The 22,393-nt window shown below is 49.4% G+C and overlaps 1 protein-coding gene across 2 annotated transcripts in view; it reads left to right on the top strand.

Moving 5' to 3' along the window:
- The first annotated feature begins 4,981 nt into the window (after positions 1 to 4,981).
- Positions 4,982 to 22,393, top strand: part of Wnt5b (Wnt family member 5B) — a 103,812-nt gene continuing 86,400 nt past the window's right edge. Inside the window, exon 1 of one of the 2 annotated variants that reach the window (XM_051203815.1) lies at positions 4,982 to 5,086. The gene's annotated coding sequence lies outside the window, so the exon portion shown is untranslated. Of the gene's footprint in view, positions 5,087 to 5,347; positions 5,637 to 22,393 lie in introns of those variants that run through there. The other variant, XM_051203814.1, reaches the window with a different exon arrangement.

Raw genomic sequence — 22,393 nt, 5'->3', positions numbered from 1 at the left:
ATCACAACTGGGGCATGGTTATCTATTATGTTTATGCAGGTCTACAACGGAAAAGAGCAATAGTGGGGCAGAAGAAATTTTAAAAATGTAGTTTGGAGAGAAAAAGAACACTAAGAATTTTAAGGTTGCAGCATGACATGTGCTAGAAAGGGAGGCATACCTGTTAAAGAGGTTGGTGTGATTCAGGAACTGGGGAATGGCCTCCTGTCTGCAATGGGGCAGCAGGAAAGGTGGCCTGAAGCCAAAACCCTACCCACCAAAGGCCCAGCTTGTGAAAAGGGAGATCCTAAGGGTTTCCTGCTCTTAGGAAGCAACTACTAAGGACGTTTCCTATGAAGCATTGGTTTTGTAGGCATGAAAAATGCAAGATTGGGGAGGTCATGGATTCTTATTCCACAGTTTCAGACAATGGGTGCAGGATTGAAGTCCCTTTGAGGAGGCCCTGAGAAGCCCATTGTATGAAGCTGTGAACATGAATCCTGGTGTATGATGAAAACCCAGGGATGTTGGAGATGCCATGGTGATGGGATGTCTGCCAAGGAGAGCTGGATGCAGGGAGTGGGACTGGTCCAAGAGATAGGTGTATGTTTCAGGCAGAGTCATGTCAGCCTTTTGGGAGTGAGATAATTTACCAGGAGTCCTAGATGCCAGACACTGAGTGAGATCATTAGTGTTCTCCTGCTGGGTTCCAGCCATGCTTTGGGCCAGCTTTGGGCCCATTGCTCTTTCTGGGCAATCGTCTGCTGGAAGTATCCAGTTTGTTTTTGTTTTGTTTTTACAGGTGGCCACAGTTAAGAGATTGCCTTGAGTCTCAGAAGAGACTTCTGGAGTTGGACTAAATGTATTTTGCATCACGAGATGCTCATGAGCCAATTAGCATAAGAGGTATAATGTCCCCCCCATAGGCTAACATTTGGTTCTTAGCTGGTATTACTGTTTGGAAAGTTGAGTTGCGTTTGCCTCAGGAGGTAAAGCCTTGCTGGAGGAAGGACAACACCAGAGGATCATGGACCTTGCATGTTTGCGGGGGGGGGGGGGTTCTTTTGTTTTGCTTTAAGACTTATTATTTTTTTATTTTATGTGTGTGAATGTTTTGCCCGAATGTGAGTTGCATACATGCCTGGTACTCACAAAGGCCAGCAGAGGGTGTTGGATCCCAGGCAGGAGCAGTGAGTGCTCTCAACTGAGGACTCATCTTCAGCCCCAGGATTACACTCAACCCTACTTTCTGCTCTGCCTCTGTTTTTGAACTGCTGATGCAGTGTGACCGCTGGCCTTACCATGCCTTCTCCACCACGATGGGCCAAAAGTCCTCTGGAACTGTGAGCCAACTGAACCTTCCCCCGAAGTCACTTTTAATGGATATTTTATCACAACGACAGAAGAGAAACTAACATGTATACTGCTGGAAGGTATGCAAGCAGAACCCGCTTACACAACATGCCCCAAATTGTCCCAGCTATTGTGAGACTGGGGTAGTCCATGGGTGCTGTGTGGATATTGGGTCAGATTCAGCAGTTTTGAAAGCTCTTATTCTTAGAAAAATGCTAGTTTCTATGTCATCCCTGGAGAGCTGGCAGGGACAAATGCTTTAGACCAAGTGCACTGGGGACAGGGACTAGAGGGCAGCTGTTGTACTGAAGGTCATCAGCTCTGCCTCATAGCACAGTTCTAGGTTTTGCAGGCTCATGGTCAGGTCCTCCCCCACCCTCCTGGGAGGGGACAGTTTATGTGCATCCTAAACAAACCCTTTGCAATGGTTCAGAGAAGCAGCCTTTGGAGGCCTGGAGGATTAGCACATCAAGATGTTCTGTCTGCACAGAGACTAAACGGTGTTCAAAGTTCTTCCTCAAGGCCGTGAGTCTGGTGACAACTGACCTAATGAAACACTAACTAAAGAGCCCAAGGAAGTCCCCAGAGCTGAGGAGTTTCCCTTTCCTCCAGAAGAGAGACTCCCCAGTGTGGTTGTCGATCTGAGCATGCCGAGGACAGTGTCTTCAGTAAGTAGAGCCAGAAGCATTAGGATCACTTATTATTTCCTCTTTTCCCCTCTGCTTTTCCTTCCCTCTCCCTACCCTGCTCCCTCCTTCCCTCATCTTTTCTTTAATACAGGATCTCTTTCTGTAGCTCAAGCTGACTCGAAACTTGTCCTTTCTTCTTTTTATTTATTGTATATTATTGTTATTTTATTCATATTATTTATTTGTATTTTATATTGTTTATATTGTTACAGTGGCCTTTTCTGTGATCAAAAGCAACTTGATGGAAAAAGTGTCTATTTTGGTTACTGCAGTAGTTGGAATGTAATTGACCCCCATAAACTCACAGGGAGTGGCACTATTAGGAGGTGTGGCCTTGTTGGAGGAGGTGTGGCCTTGTTGGAGGAAGTGTGTTACTGTGGGGGTGGACTTTGAGATCTCATATATGCTCAAGCCATGCTGAGCATCTCAGACTACTTCCTGCTGCCTGTAGGTCAAGTTGTAAGAACTCTCAGCTCCTTCTCTAATACCATATCTATCTGCATGCAGCCATGATTCCTGTCATGATGACAATGGACTAAACCTCTGAACTGTAAGCAAGCCACCATGATTAAATGTCTTCCTTTATAAGAGCTTCCATGGGCTGGAGAGATGGCTTAGCTGTTCAGAGCACTGGCTATTCTTCCAAAAGTCCTAAGTTCAATTCCCAGAAATTACATAGTGGCTCACAGCCATCTGTAGTGGGATCTTCTGCCCTCATCTGGCACAGTCATATATGCAGAATGAGTGTTCATACACATAAAATAAATAAATATTTAAAAAAGAAAAGAGTTGCTGTGATCACTTGAGCATGATATCTCTTCACAGCAATAAAAACCCTCAGACAGACATCATGGCAGAGAAGTCAGGAAGGCAGAGATAGTCCAGAAGTAGAGTGATGAATACTCGTGTTCAGTTTGCTCTCTCCTATTTATTCTCTCCATCATTTAGTGTGAGTGTTCTTTCTCAATTAACCCAACCCAGAAATCCTTCGCAGATGTGCCAGAGATTTGTCTCCAAAGCAATTCTAGATCCTGCCAGACTGACAACCAATGTGAAACAGACCTTACCAGCCTTGCCTCTGGAGTACAGCAACTGTATGGATCTCTCTAGAACACAGCCCAGGCTATGCAGCCTGCTCAGGATGCGTCTTACCCGAGCAGAGCTTCCCACAGGGGCCACTATTTGACATATGTCCGACAGAGGGAAAAAGGAGGAGCGTGCTGGACAGTTAGCTGGAGCTGTATCCATCTGTCACATCTGTCACTTCCTCTCACTCTGTTGACAGCAAGGAGCCAAGCAAAGTGACCCTGTGTGCTCTTTCAGAGGTCTGCCTCCCACATCTGTTTCTCTAGTCTTTAAACTTCCTGATGCCGAGAACTCATAAACTGAACCCAAGACTGTATTCTGGTTCCATTCCCAGGTAGCGTTCTGGAGTGATTACGGTCTCCAGAATCAAGCTTCCCTCAAATTTCCACAAAATTGTGACACCCTAACCCCAGAACAAATGATTCACTAGAGGGGCCTATTACAACTTGACAAAGCAGACTCAGAGATTTTTCTGCCCATTTTAGACAGCTCTCTGTTGTGGAATAGCATGTTAACTAGGCAAAGATGTGTTACCTTTGTTTATGCTATGGAATATTACTTTATGTGAAGGTGTGTTACCTTTGTTTATGCTGCATTTATTTAAAAATGTAAGGATGCATGTTTAAGTATGTAAAGATGTGCTGCATTTGTTTCGCCTTGCCTGTCTAAGGCAGTTGATTGGTCTAATAAAAAGTTGAATGGCCAACAGCTCGGCAGAAGAGGGATGGTGGGGCTGGTAGGCAGAGAGAATCAGTAGGAGGAGAGAGAGGAGGAAGAGAGAAGAGAAAAAGAGAGGGACATGTGCAGGGCCAGAAGCCAGGTAGGCACCAGCCAGCTAGTCACAAGAAGAAGGGAAAGTAAGATGTACAGAAGGGAAGAGCTAAAAAGCCCCGAGGCAAAATGTAGATGAAGAGAATCAAGATAAGTTATAAGAGCTAGCAAGAAACAAACATAAGATAAGGCCAAGCATTCATAACTAATAAGAAGACTCCGTGTCATGATTTGGGACCTGGTTGGTGGCCCAAAAGAAAAAACCTGCTTCAGCTCTTGTCCCATGTGTCCCCAAAGAAAAAACCCTGGGAGGTCAGGGTCCTGTAACAATCATAAGACATTGGTTTACTGGCTGGAGCAGATTTCAGAAACCACATTCACTCCCGAGAGAGAAAAGTCACGGGGTACCTGTCTGTTCCCCCCAATTTCAAGTCTTTCTTTTCGAGTAGGGGGTTGCTTGCTAAAAATATCTCTTAATTCTTCCTGTTTTAAGACCCCCCCCACACACACACACAACAACAACCGGAACAACAGTTAAACAACAGTTCCTTTCAAAACCTCATCCATGTGATGAGTTCCTGTTCTCTTTATTGCCTGGAACTTCTCTGCAGCCCCTGACCCCCGAAAGGGGAATCTGTCTCCTTGTTTGTTTCTAGGTCAAAAGCACAGTCTGATTATTACGGGTGTTTTCTTCCCCTCACCGCACTGAATTGGGAGGCAATTTCTTCAGGAGGGTGACCAACTCAGTCTCACGTCTGCACTCAGATCATGTGCCTTTGGTAGGAACCTTTAACCAGGGTCTAGAACAGGCTCCTGCCGTCATCTGGAGGCCAAAGCCTCTGCTGACTCCTTTCGCTTTTCCAGGTTCTGTGGGCAGCTAGCTCACTGTGGTGGTCTGTGAGGCAACAGACTAACAGACTGTAGGAACCGCCATAAAAGTGTTTAAATTCTGGGCTGAGCTAAGGCCAAACACTGGCCTCTAGTGACCTTTGCAGGCTACTAACAGCAGAGTCCTTTTATGTGCCTCGTGTTTATCGGGCGGATAACCCAGACCCAAGTCCGTGCAGAAGCCTTCCCCTCTAGAACAATCCAGGCATCTGCCTGTGTGGGTGCTTCATGAAGTGTCCCGATCGAGAAGGGGCACCAGGATTTGCAGAGTGGAACTAGTCCCCTGGTCGCTTTGTAGCTTCGGAGTCCAAAGAGCGCCGGTAAGTCACGCGTCGGCACTCCACGTCCACGCAAGGTTGCTGTACTCTGTCCCCGCAAAGCCTGCGGAGTGGTGGGCCCGGAGTCGGAGGCGCTGCAGGCAGGTGCGGGGGCCGGTCCGGCGCCGGGGAGGAGCCCTGCAGAGGGGCGTCGCGCGCGGCCGCGGGCTGCGGGGGGCGGGGAGGCGGCGCGGGGCGGGGCGCAGGCGGCGGAGCCCCGGCATTGCGCGTCCCGCGCCGGCGCTGCACTCGAGCGGTGGCCACCAACCGCGTCGCCAACTCGGGGCCGAAACTTCCCGGGGTCCTGAGCTCCTGGCCGGTGGCGGCGCCCGGACGGACGGCGGGGACCCCGCGTCTCCCGGTGCCCCGAGCCCGCGCAGCCTGCGGCCGAGCCCGAGCTTCGGGCGCCCAGCGCCCATCAGGGCACACCGGGCACTCCGGGCGGGCAGGCTCCGGCCGCCGATGAGGAGTACGCGGCGGCTGCGCGAGCGGCCCGTGCGCTGAGCCGAGGCTACCCCGCCCCGCGGCAGACCCGACGCCGCAGCCCCCGCAGGTAAGCTCGGGAGTCGGCCCCGCGCCGGCCGAGAACGCTGCACGGCCAGGTGGCGGGAAAGGGGCGCGCGGCGACCGACACCGCGGGCTGCTGCGAACAAAGCTGGGGCCGCGCGCGGGTGCCTGGCGCGGGCAGGTGGGGCGCGGGCGTCCAGGGGCTTCGCGCTCGTTCGGCGTGTGGCCGCGAGAGGGGCTGGCACCCGGGGAGCCGCGCGTCTCTTCTGCGAAGCGTGAGGCCGGAGCTGCTGTGCCTTTCCCGGCTTGGCGGGACCCAGCTGCAGTTTTCCGTGCGACTGTAGGGCTCGGAGTGTCTCCGACAGGTACCACCAAGGGGTAACTTTAGTCTCAGTTCCTGCGGCAGGCCAGAGCGGGTCGTGTCCTGGAGATGTGGTGCTGTCTGGTTCTCGATTGCTCCTTTGCATCTTTCTCTCCATCCTCACGGGGCGCCTCCGCGGGTATTCGGGCCAGACTCAACTTTCTTGTGTGTTGCATCCTTACAAATCATTATTGGACACTGCTCACTTTGCTTCTAGAACGATCGATTCTGTTTTGCAGGCAGAGAAACTGAGGTGGCCCAGACCCAGGAAGAGTTACTCAGAGAGTTGATGGGGGAGGAAGCGTTCACCCGCCACTTTACCAATGTCTTTCTTCTCTGCTTTTGCTACCAGGCCACGTTGGCAAAGCTCTCAGCGGTTGCCGTCCTGGGCAGTTTCAGTCTGATACCTGGGAGAAAAAGGCCCAGGGTCAAGTTACCAGTCTCCTGAACTGGCTCAGACCACCTTGGAGCCCAGGCCACCCATTTGCCAGAACTGTGCCCATGCTGTCAGTATAAGAGCAGCGGAGATAGCAGGCAGGCAGAGGCTCACTCCTTTCCAGATACCAGCCCTCGGGCAGGCACATGTGGAAGCTAGGGTTCCTCTTTTGTGGCTGGCCAGGTGGCACAGGGCTCCTGGAGTGGGAGTACATGCTCAAGAAGTTGGAGGACTTTCCCCTGCACCCCTGCTGCTGTGTGGATCCATATGGAGAGCATGCTTATTTATCAAAGATGAGACCCAGATCTCAGGTACCGATATCAGTCCGGCAGCCACAGGCCTAGCCTAGTAAACCACCTTGGTGTAAGGCTGGATTTTCTCTTATTTCAAAATAGTGCCACGGCTCTCTTTTGACACGCGATTGGTAGTTATAAATAGCAATGCCCAGAGACCCTGAGGGCCAGTGTGAGCAGGGCCGCCATGGGTCTTCATGGGATGTGAAGGACAGGAGCCGGAGAAAGGAGATGTACCTGAAGGCAGGGCTCCTAACCAACAGGTGCAAGTGCTTAACACCATGAGGGACCGTGGGAGAACTTTGAGCTTTTGTTTTGTTCTATGGGTTTCCCTATATAGCCCTGGCTTTCTTGGAACTAGCTCTGTAGAACAGGCTGACCTCAAACTGAGAGATCTGCCTGCTTCTGCCTCCCCAGGGCTGGGATTAAAGGGGGGAATGCCTCTATGCCCAGTCCTCTTTATGGTTTTTTCCTCTCCCGTTCTCTCCCTAAAGTCAGAGGCTTTGTGACACAGTATTGGGCTCTGCTTGCCTAGGGAGCCCATCCAGGCGCGGAGGAGCTGGCAGCTCTTTCCCATCTGTGGGATTCCTGATTTCCCAGGTTCAGATCTTCTGAGTGTTTAAGTATGTGAATGATGGTGTTTGCTCAGCGTGTTTTAAACCAGCTACCCCCTTAGTGTGTGCGCGTAGTTGTCACACCTTCCAGGGTGTCTTATTTGCTTAAACACTTTCTGTCTAGAAAGGATAAAAACTAAAGAGTCAGACTGGGGGTGTAGCTCAGTGCTAGAGTGTGTGCTTGCTGTGTTTCAGGCCCTGAGTCCCATCCCTGGAACCACACACACCCACACCCACACACACACACACACACACACACACACACACACACACACACACAGACAGAGAGAGACAGAGAGACAGAGAGAGAGGATATTCCCATAATTGCTGGTAGACATATTCTGTGAAAAGAAAACTAGATCGTGGACTGCTCTTCACCTGAGTTATTTCATCTCTTGGCCCAGTAGCAACTGAAAGGTTTTGTTTGCTTGTTTGCGGTGCTGGGGATGGGACCCAGGGCCATGAACATGCCAGGCAGGCACTCCATGTCTGAACTCATTTCCAGCCCAAACAGGTTTTCAAATGATTCTGTTGTTTGTTCTTTAAAGGGGAGGCCATGACTTCTAGGGTGGCTCTGGATTGCTATATTCTGACTTCTATAGTGCAGCGGGAGCAGTCCACAATCCTGGGTTGCTCTCCTGGTTCCTATCGGGTGTCTCCCTAGGACACGTCCTCGAATCCACCACTCCACACCTCAGTACAGACCTCGGGGGCTCCGTGTATTGTATTTCAGGTCTCTTGAGACTTGGAACAGCTGTGGATATGGAAATCCCTGTGTGGTGAGAGTGCTGGCAGCCACATTTCCAGGCGTCCGAGGCTGGTTTCTGTTAAGCATTTTCAGACTGTATCGGGAGTCCAGAGAATCCAGGCCATAGAGATGGTGATTAGCACGGAGGCCTGCACCTCTCTCTGAGGCACTCCGCCTTGCTTCTCCCAGCACCATGGTAGGGTCCCAGAAACGAACCTGTTGTGGATTGAGTTCTGGATGGGTCTTTTCCTCAGCAAGAAACACCCGGGCACCAGAAAGCAGGTGACTGCCCTGCTCTTCCCAAGCCATCGCCACCCCTGGGCAGCTGTTTACCTGGCTAAATTTAAACCTCCGCCCTCTGAATCCCAGTCTGACCCCCCGGATCACTGGCTGCTGTGACCACTGGCCGACTGCTGTGGCTAGATTTCCCAACTTGGCCCCTGTGGTTACAGCCTGGGCTTTTGTGCTGTGTGAGTCCTCTTTCAGGCTGTCTAAAGTTGGTCCCTCTCCTCCCTGCTTCTCCACCCCTGTGGCTTTCTTCTCAGCCGGTCTCCGCCGGCTGATTTAGAACCTGTGTCAGTGCTGGTGGGAGCCTCGCCCTGACACCCTTCCAGATGCCGTGCACGCAAGTTTCAGGCGAGCTGCTCACAGGCTGCTCTACTGCAAGCCCTCAGGCCACTGACTGTAAGCCATACCCAGCCCCTGTCAGGGTCCGGGGTCCCCTCACTCACTATGGTGCTGGCAGTGCTACAACCACTAAAAGGTGTTAAAGAGGCATTTTTCTGAGTTTGGCACCCCCAAACTTCAAATCCCAACGAATCCCATGGACCCTGACCTTTGGGTCCTTGTTTTTCCTTGGCCTTTTGCCCTCGTTTCTGTTTTGGAGCTGGGATGTACTTTATACTTTCTCTAAAGCAGATCATCTTAAAGGCCCCTTCAGCTCTGACCCGTTTCTCTATACAGCTTTGTCGGTTTGTGAACATTACAGTGCTGTGGCCCTGGCCTGGGTGAGAGGCACGCCTGTGAGAGTGCGGAGGTGTGTGTGCCCCTGGAGGTGTGTGTGCCCCTGGAGGTGTGCGCCCCTGGAGGTGTGTGCGCCCCTGGAGGTGTGTGCGTCCCTGGAGGTGTGCGCCCCTGGAGGTGTGCGCCCCTGGAGGTGTGTGCGCCCCTGGAGGTGTGTGCGCCCCTGGAGGTGTGTGCGACCCTGGAGGTGTGTGCGCCCCTGGAGGTGTGCGCCCCTGGAGGTGTGTGCGCCCCTGGAGGTGTGTGCGCCCCTGGAGGTGTGCGCCCCTGGAGGTGTGTGCGACCCTGGAGGTGTGTGCGTCCCTGGAGGTGTGCGCCCCTGGAGGTGTGCGCCCCTGGAGGTGTGTGCGCCCCTGGAGGTGTGTGCGCCCCTGGAGGTGTGTGCGACCCTGGAGGTGTGTGCGCCCCTGGAGGTGTGCGCCCCTGGAGGTGTGTGCACCCCTGGAGGTGTGTGCGTCCCTGGAGGTGTGTGCGCCCCTGGAGGTGTGCGCCCCTGGAGGTGTGTGCGTCCCTGGAGGTGTGTGCGCCCCTGGAGGTGTGTGCGCCCCTGGAGGTGTGCGCCCCTGGAGGTGTGCGCCCCTGGAGGTGTGTGCGTCCCTGGAGGTGTGTGCGTCCCTGGAGGTGTGTGTGCCCCTGGAGGTGTGCGCCCCTGGAGGTGTGTGCGCCCCTGGAGGTGTGCGTCCCTGGAGGTGTGCGTCCCTGGAGGTGTGTGTGCCCCTGGAGGTGTGCGCCCCTGGAGGTGTGTGCGCCCCTGGAGGTGTGCGCCCCTGGAGGTGTGTGTGCCCCTGGAGGTGTGCGCCCCTGGAGGTGTGTGCGCCCCCGGAGGTGTGTGCGCCCCCGGAGGTGTGCGTCCCTGGAGGTGTGTGCGCCCCTGGAGGTGTGCGCCCCTGGAGGTGAGCAAGGGGGTGCAGAGATGAAGCCCGGGCCTTGTCCTTTCACAGTTACTGTTCCACAAACCTGGTCTCATGGGCAAGTTTTGTGGTCACACCTCCAGAGACCTGGATAGGTCTCCTGGCCCACCCTAGCAGCCATCTAAGACTATGACAAGTACCTGTTTTGTTGCTATTCTTTGTTTTGCAATTTAGGCACTTAATTAGGGGGTTTGAAGCTTAACCGACAAGTTAAAGCATTTGTCTTTGAGTTCACCCTTTGAAAATTTTCTTCTCAATAGCTTCCTTGAACCCAGAGTACAAACTCCTAAGCGGAAGTCCTTGTCCGTGTGATTCATAAGCTCAGAGTGCCTCTAGCCAGGCCTGTGGGCAGTGACTGAGTTTGGGTTAGAAAAGCCAGTGGCTCCGAAAGTTGACTCACTAGCTGTACACTCCCCAGCTCACCGCCAATTTATCTGCAGTTGTCAAGTTAAAGAGTTGCCGTGAGTCCTGTTTTGGGGGGGGGGGTGTTAATAAATCTTTACTCAGAACTGAACGTCATAAAGCTGTGTGGCTGGGCTGGTGGTGGTCCTGATGTTGCTGATCCTCACTGCACTTGCTCACATGGTGAGGAAGCCCAGAGCGCAAAGTGGGAAGCGCACAGCAGGTGTGCCTCTGGGCTGGGTCCTCCTGCCTCCCTGTGTGCTCTTCTTGACCCAGTGGGCAGATGTAGGAAAGAGCCTGGAGTACTAACTTCCTTCTCACCCCAGAGCGGTGGAAGCTGCCGGTGCTCGGGAGGTTGGAGCACAGCTGAAACTCCTTCACCAGTGTGTCTTGAAAACTACACACTTTACCCACATTTGTCGAGGTGTTTCTCTTGGGAAATTTTGAGTAATGAATTACTAAATACTCTGCAGACATTTTGTTTGGGGTTTGAGAACATCGGGGTAATGAACCCTTAGAGAGATGTCGTCTAGGAGCTGAGGAGTAAAGGCTCCCAAATAGGAGCAGGAGCTGGTGTGTGGAAGATTGGGAAGTATTGTGGTTAAATAAGGATCAGGATAAACAAATAGATGTTTATTCAGGGAGAAATAACTTACAGCCTAGACAGATGAACACCAGCAAGTTCCACCGGATGCTCTCCTGTCCCAGTCTCTCCAGCAAGAGAGCTTTTCCCGGCTCTTCCTCCGACCTCCTTCCACAGGTCACTTCCGCCCATGGCTCCACCCCCAATGGGCGTGGTCAGTGCACAGAAAGACTATCTCACTACAGGGAAGGAAGGGGGACTCTGAACGATATACTCTGAGCCAGGAGCAAGAACAAGCTGGGATGGGGTGGAGAGATGGCTCAACAGTTAAGATCACTTGTTGCTCAGATAAAGGAACTGGTTCATTCCCAGCAACCACAAGGTGGCTTACAATTATCTGTAACTCTAGTTCCAGGGGATCTGATACCTTCTTCTGAATGCCCAGGGCACCACCAGTCATGTACATGGTGAGCAATACATATATGTAGGCAAAACATTCACATGCATAAAGCAAAAAAATAAATCTAAGAAAATAATAAATAGAAAAACAAGTTGGAGTCACAGAGACCGAGGCCAAGACTCCGTGGTACTTCACTGGTCCTGGGTGTGAAATGCCATCAAACTGGTATTATCACCTGTACTGTCTTACAGAACTGTGATGCAGGGCAACCGACTTCTTATCCTTACATTCCATATTCATAGGCTGGAAACAGGACCTCACACCTGTCTTTCATGTGTGACTGCAAGGCTGTTTGTGATGAAGGGAGTATGAAAGGCCCCTTGGTCATGCCTAGAGTTCTGCATGGCTCACCCTGGCCCTGGTAGTGACCACTTTCTTGACAATCTGTTTCTGATTCAATCTGCATTAAAGATGGAGGCTGCTGGGGCTGGATGTGGCTCAGAGGGAGAGAACTGGAATGAGGCTCTGAGCTCCATCCCCAGTGGAGAAAGGAAGGAAGGAAGGAAGGAAGGAAGGAAGGAAGGAAGGAAGGAAGGAAGGAAGAGATAGTAGTAGCTTTATTTTACATGCAGCAATCACACCAGACATGCTTCCTGCATCAGCATGTTGCTAAACTCAAAGAAAATGAGGACCAAAGAGACAGATAGCACAACAGATAAAGGAGATTGCTGCATAGCCCCAATGACCCGTGTTCAGTCCCTGGAGCCCAAATAAAGAATAGATAGTTGTCCGCTGGCTTCTGTTTGTACACACACATGCAGACAAACACATTCCCCAACTGTGAAAGAAAGTATGTGACCTATACCTGACCTGGAAGTACATCCCCACTTAAAGGCATTTGAATTTGTGGTTTTAAAGCTCATGCTAAAACCTTGGAAATGTCAAAAAGCTGGCTGCTGTTGGAGTCCTTCCACTAGATGATAAACCCTGAACACAAAGCTCTCTAGGCTTTGTGACATCTGAGGTTGACAGACCAGGACCCACCAGCTTTCCCCATGATCAGGTCCCTTTCCAGTGTGCCACATCTCAGGAGATGGGACAAATCTCTCAATTTGTCAGGGCCCAGATAAAAGTCTTTGCCTCGTTGGGACCTGGGGCTGTGTCCTCACACTGCTCTTTACTCAACTCTAATACTAGGCCACTATAAATGGATCTTAGTTATATCCTCTTTCTGTATAATTTCTGCTATGCAAGGAGACTTTTAACACCTCCTGGCAATACCCTTCCCCACTTTTTGGGAACTTAAAACACAGCCAACACCTAGCACCATAACCAGCCAAACCCTTCAGAGCCTGCCTCTGCCTCCCAGGCCAGCTTCCTTTCATACACCTCTCGCCTGCTTCTGACACCTCTCACCTCTTAGATGCTGTGTGAACATCTATACTCTGCTACCATGTGAGGCTGCCTTGTCTACTTATCGACACGTGCTACAAATCTGTTCCCTCCCCTGTGTTTGTCTTGTTCTCCATCACCTCCTCAAAGCTAAACTGTATCTGACCTAAAAGTGCACAATGAATGTGCTTATTTGGTTTGGTTTTTGACGTTTGTTTATTTGAGATGGGGTTTCACTGTGTTACCCTGGCTGGCCTGGGACTCGCTATATAGACCAGGCTGGCCTTGAACTCATAGATCTTCCTGTCTTTGCCTCCCAAGTTCTAGTCCCCACTCTGTAAAAGCAAGCTCCAAGCACCTGTTTCACCCATGCCGAGGTGACTTAGCATACTGGGCATGAGGACGTGCCTAAAGTCAGTCTGGTGGTGTGTCTAAGTGGGAGTGCTGATTGTTTTCTAAATGATACAAAATAATGGTAATGCCCGACTAAGTGAAATAAGGCAATGCCCTTGATCGCTGTTTCCTACGGTGACCTGTGACACTTCCTTGGAAATGTTCTGATTTTTGCAAATGAAATATTTAGAGTGTCACCTTCATGTTGGGCATCTATTGACCAAGTGTTTAAACTGAGGTAGGCAAGTCCTAGGCAAAGGCATGTTGCTCCAGGCAACCTGGACCAGAGGCTTGAGGATCCTGGGCTCTGGGCAGCCCCCTGGTAATCAGAAGTCTATGATATCTGCCCCCCCCCCAGTTAAATGGGGTCCTGAGCCCGAGAGTGAGCCAGTACGCAGCAGCTACCCCGTGTCTGACTCTGGAGTTGTTAGGATGGCGCGAGTTAGTGTGCCTGGAGGTATTTCACAGCCAGCAAAGGTGCAGCTCCTACCTGTAGGATGTGCGGAATGGAAATAAGACCCAGAGGTTTCTTTCAATCCACTGACAAAACACAGCCCCCGGTGACTCGGGTGACTCATACCTGGCACTTGTCTCCTTGTTTGTGTATTTCTAGGAGTGGCTTTGAAAACTTTGTTGAAGCTGTCTGGTGAGGTGAAATAGTATCCCAAGGAACTGAAAAGAAGTTACATTCTCAAGCCAAAGTGCTCCCCCCACATCCATTTAATACTTGACTGCTTCAAGCCCTGTCATCAGAGACGCTGTCAGACAGATTGTCATTGACACTACCTACCACAAATGTCTTCATCGTGAAAGAGGAGGCCGAATCTTCTATGTGCAGTGCTTAGGAATTCAAGTCAGGTGTCAGTGTTGCTGACCTCGACACCCCACCTGTGAGCATCCTTCCAGGGCTGGTGTGAGAGCAAACGAGGTGAATCCCGACAGTTCCGCAGAGTGCACTCAGGGCCTCGATCTAGAAAGTTCTCAGGAAACGTTTACCCTAATCATGTTCCTGAGCAACTACAAAGAATGCCATTGTGCAGCAGGCCAGAGAGACGGCTACGGCGTACCCAGCAGCTTGCTATGTCTGGGAGGCAGGGTGTTGTTTTCATACTTAAACAGGCATTAATAAGCTTCACAGACATGTCAGTTCCATGGTAATCTGACTCAGGTAACACTGCATTTTTCCACACACACAGCTTGTTACACTGTGACCAAATCAAAAACCCTGGTCAGGGCCTTAACATTCAGCTTTGAGTATATCCTTGCAATGGGGTTCTGGGAGCACACTGTTAGGGCCCTCAGGCTCACCCTCAAAACCATTTTGTGGGGTGGATCCCCTCTGATCTCTGACTTGTTGGAACACTGGCCTCAGAACGCATGTGGGCTTCCTTCCACGGTTGAGAGCTAGGGAACTTCTCAGAGCCTCTTGCACTCTCTGCCGCCTCCTGGGTTGCCACACATGGTGGGGTTGGCGCTTTTGGAAGGCAGCGGTAGGGATCCAGCCAGGGCCTCAGTGCATGCTAGGCAAGTGTTCTGCCTTTAGCATATCCCAAGCCCCCTTTCCTGTTCCTTTATTGACATGGAACTGACACATAGTGAAGTCCACTCATTGGAAGTAAGTCGATAGATTGGGATAAATGTATATGCGTATTAAATTATCCCCTCAGCCCCAAGACACCCGCCTCCCCAGCAAAGTCCCCTTACACTGCCCACCATGAACCTAGCCAGGCAGCTATGTGTGATCTGAGTAGTGGATGAGTCTTACCTGTCCCACAATTCTATACCACTTGTATTATGCCAAAATTGGGGGTTTCTCCTTTGCTCTTCAGCTTCTTTTGTCTGATGAAATGTCTTTGAGGCCTACCTAAGTTGTTACAAAGTGTTTTGTTCCTTTTTATTATGGACATTTGCCTGTCTTTTCTATTTGGTTGTTCCAGGTTGTTATAATAGTGTGTATGTGTGTGTTTGTACTTGTGTGTACTGTGCGTGAGTGTGTGTACTTGTGTTTGCATGTACTGTAGCACGAGTTCTAATGGGTCTTAATAATAAAAACTCAGAGTCAGATATTGGGGTTAATGCTGAAGATCAGAGAAGCAAAGTGGCCAGCCACTAGAGAGTTCTCACTTCTACCAGTGCTCAGACCAAAGGGGCCATCCTGTCCTCAGACTGCTTAGACTGCACTGTTCCTCAGACTGCCTAGATGACCTAGACTTTATCTCTCTCCTGTCTCCTCCCCCCTTATTTTTCTTTCTCCCCCCAGCCATATCACTCCTGTCTCCACCTTCTTAGTGCTGGGATTAAAGGTGTCACTCCAAGTGCTGGGATCTCCTTTGTGTGAGCTCTGCTTCTCTTTTAGATAGATTTAATCTTGTGTAGCCCAGGTGGCCTTGAACTCACAGAGATCTGCCTGCCTCTGTCTCCCAGGTGCTGGGATTAGAGGTGTGTGCTACACTGGCTGGCTTCTGTGGCTAATTAGTGTGGCTACCTTTGCACTCTGACCTTCTGACAAGCTTTAATTTTTAGATCATAAACAAAATATCAGCACAGTGTACTGTTAGTTTGTGTGAGTGTGCTTGTGTGTGGCTGTGCTTGTGTATGAGTGTACTTGTGTGTGGCTGTGCTTGTGTATGAGTGTGCTTGTGTGTGAGTGTGCTTGTGTGTGAGTGTGCTTGTGTGTGAGTGTACTTGTGTGTGAGTGTGCTTGTGTGTGAGTGTGCTTGTGTGTGAGTGTACTTGTGTGTGTGTGCTTGTGTGTGAGTGTGCTTTTGTGTGAGTGTGCTTGTGTGTGCTTGTGTGTGAGTGTACTTGTGTGTGAGTGTACTTGTGTGTGTGTGCTTGTGTGTGAGTGTGCTTGTGTGTGCTTGTGTGTGAGTGTACTTGTGTGTGAGTGTGCTTGTGTGTGAGTGTACTTGTGTGAGTGTGCTTGTGTGTGAGTGTGCTTGGGTGAGTGTGCTTGTGTGTGAGTGTGCTTGTGTGTGCTTGTGTGTGAGTGTACTTGTGAGTGTGCTTGTGTGTGCTTGTGTGTGAGTGTACTTGTGAGTGTGCTTGTGTGTGCTTGTGTGTGAGTGTACTTGTGTGTGTGCTTGTGAGTGTACTTGTGTGTGAGTGTGCTTGTGTGTGCTTGTGCGTGAGTGTGCACTTGTGTGTGTGAGTGTGCCTGGGTGTGAGTGTGCTTGTGTATGAGTGTACTTGTGTGTGTGTGCTTGTGTGTGAGTGTGCTTGGGTGAGTGTGCTTGTGTGTGAGTGTGCTTGGGTGAGTGTGCTTGTGTGTGAGTGTGCTTGTGTGTGTGAGTGTGCTTGTGTGTGTGAGTGTGCTTGTGTGTGTTTGTGCATGCATACTTTGTAGACCAAAGATAGACATTGGATGCCCTCCTCAACTGCTCTCCACAGTTTTTGGAGCCTTTCACTGAATTTGGATTTCACCGCAGCTACCTGCCGAGCCAATGAGACCCTGGGTCCTTCTGCTCCTGTCCTCCCTAGCACTGGGGTTACAGGTGTGCTTTGCCATGCCTAGCTTTTTCTCACGGGTGGTGGGGGTCTGAATGCAGATCCTTGGTGAGGCAAGAACTGTATTGCCGGAGCCATCTCCCGCCTTGATCTCAATGTTTAGTCTACTTTCACTAAACACACCTTTGAGCTTTATATTTTAAGCCAATTTTAAACTTACAGAAGTATCTAAAGAATACAGAAAATTTTTACATACCTTTCACTTATCTCCCCCATATTAACATTTCCCCCACAACAGTACATTTTAATGGGAACGGAACATTGTCAATAGCATTGTTGATAAATTCATGGCCCTTATTCCAATTTCACAAAATTTTCCCAAATGTCCTTTCCCTGGCTCTAAATCTAATCAAAGATCTCATACTAAATTAAGTTGCCACATTGCTGTCCTCCTCATCTCCTCTGGTTCTTTCTTCTTTGATTAGGTCTCCCTATGTAGCCTAGGCTCACCTCCAACTCACAGCCCTGCTCTACCTTTGTTCCCTGAATGCTGGGATTACAGATGTCCCCTGGAATGCCTGGCTCTTGTACATTCTTTTATTTGTTTGTTTGTTTTAGCATTTATCTATTTGTTTTTGGTGGATGGGGATGTGCACCAGGGTATATATACATATGGGAGCCAGAGGACAGCTTCTCTCCAGAAACTGGTTTTCTTTCCCCTGTAAGTCCTGGAGCTGGACCTCAAGCCATCAGGCTTGGCAGCAAGTGTTGTTACCCACAGAGCCATCTAGCTGGCCCCTCTTGTGTCCTCCTAATCTCTCAGTGTGTCACTTTTCCTCATTGTGGAGACCCTGAGCATCTAAGCTATAACAATTACCCTGACTTCACACCTCCCACCCCCACCCATTGCTGGGGATAGAGCCGAGGGTCGTGTGTATACTAGGTAAGCAAACCATCACTGAACTACACTCCCAGCCCTTAACCAACATTGCTGAAAGGTACACCTGTATAGTGTTCCTCCATCAGTTTGGATTTGTATGTTTCCCAGGACTCAAACATGGCTATGCATTCTGTTAAGAAGAGCACCGAGAGCTGGGCAGTGGTGGTGCACACCTTTAATCCCAGCACCCGGGAGGCAGAGGCAGGCGAATCTCTGTGAGTTCGAGGCCAGTCTGATCTACAAAGCTATACACAGAGAAACTGTCTTGGGGGGAAAAATGAATAGCACTGAGGCACCTGATGCCAGTTTGCTTTATTACTGTGGTGCTAGCTTTTAATCACTTAATGGGATTTTTATATGGCTTAGTGAAAGTGTAGCACATTGCTACTGGTTTTTTCAACCCCCCCCCCCACACACACTCAGGTTTTTGTCTCCATGGTGATTGCTCAGGGTTATTGCATGCACCCTTAGCTCACTCACATCTCTTTGTAAACATGCTCTGCAGATTGTAACTAACTCACAGCAGTAAAATTCCATTTCCATCTCCGTGTCTTAGTATGTTGTCATATCTTTATGTCTAAATGTTAATGTTCCTGCTTTGGCCAGATGGCTTTTAATTTTGGAAAGCCTTCATACGCTCATGTGTTTGGCTCTCGCTCTTGTCTGCACATCCATCCATTTGCAGTCTGTGGTTATCGTTTTTTCAGCATCCCTGTGGCGTAGGCCTCCACAGCACTATCTCATCACATTTACCTGAAAATGTCTTTATTCCACTCCTGGCTGTGAACTATTTTTTTTTTTTTTCTGGATGTTAAAATCATTACATTTCCTTCCCGCACTGTACAGATAATTTTTCAAATCTCTGTGGATCTGTTGAGAAGTCAATTGTCCTTCTCCAAATCACTGCTCCTACCTGTCCCCTCCTGCTGCCTCCACTGTGTGTATGTGTCTGTCCATCTGTCTCCATGCGTGCGTGCGTGCATGCATGCATGCATGCATGCATGCGTGTGGGTGCAGAGACCAGAGGGCAATGCTGGGCATCTTCCTCAATCTCTCTCATCTTATTTGTTGATGCAGAATCTTACCAGTTGACTAGGCTGGCTGGCAGTGAGCTCCAGTGATCACCTTGTCCTTGCTTCCTAGCTCTGCTATTCAGATGTGCACTGCTGTGTCTGGCTCTTTTCCTGTGGGTGTCGGGGATCTGAACTCAAGTGTAGCACACACTTTCCCTGCTGAGTTACGCACACAGCCCCTGCTACCTCTACTTGTAAGACTTTATTAATTTAATTTAATTTTTTTTTATGTGTATGGGTATTTTAACTGCAGAGGTCAGAAGAGGGCCCTGGCTCCTCTGGAATTGGAGTTACAGATTGTTGTGAGCAGCCATGTTGGTTATGGGAATTGAACCTGGGTCCTCTGACAGAGCAGTAAGTGCTCCTAACTGCTGAGCCATCTCTCCATCCCCAAGACTTTGTAGTTTGATAACGGTGTGTCTCAAACTGGTTCTTTTTCACTTATAGCTCTTATAGCTTCTTCAGTGTGTTAGTGGCTTTATTAAATTTGTGAAAACTTTGGCAATTATTTATTCCTTCCCCATTTTCTACCCCATTTTCTATCCTGGCACTTAATTAACTACATGGATGGGCTGATTCTTTCACACAGGTTCCTAAAATTTATTTTCTTTCTGTGTGCATGCGGGAGGGATGGTTATGTTCGTACATGTATGTACGTGTATGTGGAGGCCTGAGATTGACATTGGGTGTCTTATTTTTTAAGACAGTGTCTCTCACTGAATCTGTAGCTCACTGACTCAACTAACCTGGCCAGTGAGCCCCAGGAGCCTTCTGCCTCCACTTCCCCAGCACTGGGCTGGTGGGAGTGTGACATCATACTGGCTGTTTGGCTTACATCCTGGAGATCCTTACCCAGACAGTAATCACTTTTCCTGTCTGTGTTGGTCCCCAACCCCTCTGGTGAGGGTCTGAGTACTAACTAGGCATCTGAGATTTGGTTAGACCTAGTGGTGCAGCTGCCCAGGACCCGAGGCAGGAGGATCGCAAGTTTCAGGCCAGCCTGGGCAACTTAGTGAGACCCTGTTATAGAATAAATTCTAAGACAGCCAAGACTATGTAGCTAAGTGATTAAATGCTTGCTGTGAATGCTTAAGACCTTTGCTCTCCAATATAGAAAAAAGAGGGTAAAGCCTCTGGCTTCTTCAGCTTTTTTCAGGATGTCTTGATTTTTTTTTTTTTTTTTTCTCTAACGGTTTAGCTGCTGGCTCATCACTGTGTCAGGGTGGCCCTCTCTGTCCCTTCGCCGCTGTCGATCTGTAGAAAGCATAAACATCAACCAACTCAACAGGACATAATGCCCGTCTCTTTTACGGATCACATCGGGGCTTGATTTTTACTATTTCCTGTTTTTGTGTCTAAATAATCTTCCAGAATGTTCACCTCCTAGTTATCTTCTCACCAATGATGGACATTTAGGATTGTTTCTACGTTCTGGCTATTATAAATAATGTTGCTGGCAATGTGTGTATATATGTTTTTGTGTTGGGGGGATACCAAGGAACAGAATAACACATGTCAGTCTGTTCCTAACCCTTTGGGAAATAGACTCTCTTTTCCAATGGTGGTAGCATTTTCCCACTAACTGTAAATTCTAATTTAGCCACACCCTTGTTACTATTTGTGAATAATAGTCACCCTAGTGGGTGTATGCTTTGATATGCTATGAAGATCGTATCCCCAGAAGGTCATCGTGTTAAAGACTTGTCCCCCAGACTGTTCTATTAGGGAGAGAGTTGACCCTGGGAGGTGGGAATTTTTGGGAGGTTCTTCCGTTATTAGGGACATGCCTTTGAAACAGTTGCGGAACTGAACCTGTCCTGTCCCAGCTTGTGAGGTGAATGGTTTGCTCTGCCCTGCACTCCTGCAGCTGTGTGGAGCCCTCACCAGAGGCTTATAGCAATGGTACCTTCAGAAGCATGAGCTAAAATCACCTTTTCACTTTGTAAGTTAATTGTATCTGGAATTTTATTGTAACAGTAGGAAGCTGACTGTGCACCCTCAGATTCTAGTGCTGAAGTCTTAGTCTTTGTGACTATATTTGTTTTGTTTTGTTTGAAATAGAATCTCACTACATAGCCCTGGGTGACCTATAACTCACAATATAGACCAGGCAGGCTTTGAACTCACAGAGATCCACCTTCCTCTGCCTCCTAAGTGCTGGAATTACAGGCGTGTGCCACCGTGCAAAGCTGGTGTGACTGTATTAGGAGCTCTGGGGAGGTAATGGGTTAGATAAGTTCAAGAGTTGGGCCCTGCTATGGTTTGAGTCTTTCTGGGGTCATGTGATAGAGATCTGGCCCTCTGTGTGATGCTGGCGGAGGTGGGGATGGGGGGGGTTGTTGAAGAACCTTCCAGAGATGTAGCCTAGTATAAGGTCATCATGTCAGTAAGGATTCTGCCCTTGGAAAGAGGGATGTGATTGTCATGAAGTCACCGTTACATCCACACAGTGTTCACACAATGAAGTGCCTTCTGGCTTTGGCCTTTCCATGTGACCTCTTCTTCACATGCACTTCCCCAGCCTTGCCATCCCATGTGAGTGACAACAGCCAAGGTGATGGGGTCACCTGATCTTGGTCTTTAATCCTATAAAACAATGAGCTAGGTAAGCTTTTTTTTCTTTATACACCACCCAGCCTGTGGTATTTTGTTATAGTAATGGAAAGTGGGCTCCTATAAACATTGTGATGGGATCCGTGCCCTGATACAAAGGCACCTTTCTCTTACTTTCTCCCTCTTATTCTCTACCTGCCTCTCCTTCTCTGCTGTGGGAGAGGTCAGAAGAGGGCACTGGATCTCCTTGAGCTGGAGTTATGGGCAGTTTGTGAGCTGTCGTGCGGGTGCTGGGAACCGAACCTGGGTCTGCAAAGCAGTGAGTGCTTTTAGGTACCGACTCTTCAGTTAGAGGGTGCATCTGTAAGCCAGTAGGAAAGCCCTTGTCAGCCCCTGGCTGTGCAGGCATCCCTGACCTTGAGCTGCCAATCTCTACAACTATGAGAAAGTAATATTTTGCTATGGCAGCCTGCACAGATATGCTGTGGTTTTGATTTGCTTTGCATTTCTCAAATAGTTAATGAAGACTGGTGGGTGTAGCTCAGTGTAGAGTGCTTACATGGTTGGTATACATGGTGGGTTCCGTCCTCAGCACCACACATATGTGCACTCACACATGCACGCACACACGCACACATGCATGCACGCACTCCCTCTTCCTCTCCTCCTTCCTCCCTAGTGGATAACGAAGTCGAGTTTTTCAGGGGCTGAAGGCCTTTTACACATCTTTGGGGAAATGCCTATTCAGATCGCCCACATTGTTTAGTAGTGGGGTGTTTGTCTTATCGTGGAGACGTCGGGTCTATGATTTACAAATGCTGTTTTCAAAGTTCTCAAATTATTTATTTTACGTTCATTGTCAGTTCAACTGACAAGTTTGAATCGTGAGCACTGACACAGACCTCTGGTGTAGCTTTTTCATCTGTTACTGATAGGAAACAGCCTGCATGTGCTTGGAAAATCAGATCCAGCATGATGAATTAGCAAAGCGTAAACCTTCTGGTATTCAAGATATTATATTATGTATATATACACATATATGTATACGCGTGTGTGTGTGTGTGTGTGTGTGTGTGTGTGTGTGTGTGTGTGTGTGTGTGTAGCCATTAATTGGTATTCTTGAGGTTTCTAATCTGTCAGAAGCCTGGGGACTTTCCTTTGGGACAGATATATTGGGTTACCTGATGTTGCTGACTAGAGCACTTGCTTGAGTGTGGCTCCTGCCTAGGGCCAG

This window comes from Phodopus roborovskii, unplaced genomic scaffold (assembly GCF_943737965.1).
Source record: "Phodopus roborovskii unplaced genomic scaffold, PHOROB, whole genome shotgun sequence".
In the NCBI taxonomy this organism is placed as follows: Eukaryota; Metazoa; Chordata; class Mammalia; order Rodentia; family Cricetidae; genus Phodopus; species Phodopus roborovskii.
Note: the sequence above shows the minus strand (reverse complement) of the source record. Positions and strands in the feature narration are given on the sequence as shown.